This window comes from Halyomorpha halys, unplaced genomic scaffold (genome assembly GCF_000696795.3).
Source record: "Halyomorpha halys isolate HHAL.00 unplaced genomic scaffold, Hhal_1.1 Scaffold1371.1, whole genome shotgun sequence".
In the NCBI taxonomy this organism is placed as follows: Eukaryota; Metazoa; Arthropoda; class Insecta; order Hemiptera; family Pentatomidae; genus Halyomorpha; species Halyomorpha halys.
Window position 1 is genome coordinate 63,257 of NW_027116272.1, and position 2,344 is coordinate 65,600.

Genomic DNA, 2,344 nt, shown 5'->3' on the forward strand with positions numbered 1-2,344 from the left:
TATATATATAACTTAAATATCGTCGAGAGAAAACAGTGAATAAAAGGATGTGAAATGAATATTACGGGTTCCAGAAATAGAATGACTTTATTCAGTACAGTAAATCTATATATACATCTCAATCAGCTGTTCGCTCGAACAGCTGATTTGACCTGTCAGCTGACAATCAGGCCTTAACTCCCCCTCGCCAGTTTACAGACATTCCCCGTAAACTACCGGTACAATATTTAAACATAAAACAGAACATCAATAACAATATGGTAATAATAATAATAAACATAGAAAGTAACTCCTTCTCTGCCTTATGCATATATAAATAAATGCTAGATTACAAAGATAATTAAGATACAAAGATAATAAATTATAATAGATTACATGATCGTAAAATAAGAAACTGAATAATAAAAATGACATCAGAATAGAACAAAATAATTATAAATAACTATAAAACTCACATTTCCTTCCAATTATTAACTTACAACAATTTAAAAGATAGAATAAAAACAATGATATACAATTTATTTCCATTAGTGATGATTGGAAGGCACTCCCACTCCCCAGAGATGACGCCGCTGCAGAGAGTTTCAGTTGTTCAATGTGAACCGTCCTCCGCTTCCTTGGTTGTGTCAAGCTTTCAATTGTGACTATGTTGTGTTCCCTTATTACTGTTATCCTGAATGGCCCCTCGTAGCGCTGACTCCATAAAACTGAAACCAGGTTGGTAGATCTGTTAGCTGCGCCACCGCAGATTAATTACGCACTGGATACGCCATACCGCCTTGCTAAATAGGTCGATCACTGTTATCCGTCTATACCCTTTCCAAGTTAATGAATCCACCTGCAGATCGCTAAGTGGTACTTCCGTTGTCGGTGTTTTTTCTTGCCTAGCGCGGTGTGGATGCCGATCATATTTCGTTCTAAGTAAAATTGCGCAATTCCCAATGATGTTACGGGCAGCTTTCACGGGAGAAATCAGTAATGGGTCAAGCAAAAATAACTTTCCTTGGACACACTATCTCATAGGAGGGAGTAAGACCAGATGCCCAGAATGTGGAAGCCCTGGAGAGGATGACAGTTTCGAAAGATGTAAAAGGGATCCAGAGGTTGTTGGGTACATTGAATTATTACCGACGGTTTGTGCCCGAAATGGCTGAATAATTTTCAAAGTGATTTGATAATGCACACATCAGGAAGGAAATGAAGGCATTAGAAGGAGTGTGGCATCTCAACACTCCGGGGCATCCTAAGAGCAGGGAAGGAATCAAGAGGCTTCATAGCACTCTCAGCGACCATCTCCGTTTGTACCAATTGAAAAAGGGATTGGAACCAGATGTCGCGATGGAACGAGCAATCCCAGCCTACAATCATTCCATACATACGGTCACGGTTTTGCACCCATTGAAATTCTTTTTGGCCAGCATGGACGTCATAGAGACTATAGAAACACGGTGACTGCAGAAGAAGAAGTAATCAATATGAGTTTAGCCCTGAGGAAATTGTGGAATGAGGTAAAAGATCGCATCGAGAAGGAAAAAAAACGAGTGGAGAAACAAAATGTGAGCGTGCGTGACCTAATGGGAAATATAAAAATCGGGACCGTTGTATAAAGGAGATTGTGTACCAACCAATAGAGGAAAGGAACTGCAGAGATATGGGGTCCCTTCAGGGTGGTTGTGATAAGGAAACATGATGCTGTCACAATTGAGAGCTTGCGTGGGTCTAAAAAGAGAAGAACATTACATATTAAAAGCTAAAATCCCGAATTCATAGATGATGGAGTGCCCTTATTACCAATGAAGTATAAGATTGTTCAAAATATATTTTTTGTTTTGTTTAGTTTTTTTTAAATTATTATTATTACTATTGATTCGTGAAAATGTGTTATGAACACTTAGTGCAAGCTAGAAGAATCAATGTTTGTACTAATAAATTTTTCTGTTACTCTTTTAATCATGTATATTTTATTTTATTTCTTTTTGTTCGTAAAGGGGAGGAATAAGTTTTAGTTTTACTCTTGTTTTAAATAGTTTTTCTTTATTGTTGTTTGTCATGTGATTTTATTGTATAAGATAGGTTAACGAGGAATATTTGTCTAATGTTTATTGTCCATAGGTTATTGTGAATAGTATTTCTTATTTTTGTTATCTAATTGTTTTTTTATATATGTTATTGTATTGTGCTATATAAGTTTACGAGGACTGTTTGTGAAGTGGTGGGGGATGGGGGAGTTACGGCCTGAATGAGATATCAGCTGACAAAGGCCGTCAGCTGATCGAATTTGTATATACAGAGGTACTGAATACAATAAAAGGCAGTTTTGTTTACGCATTGAGAGAGTATTCTT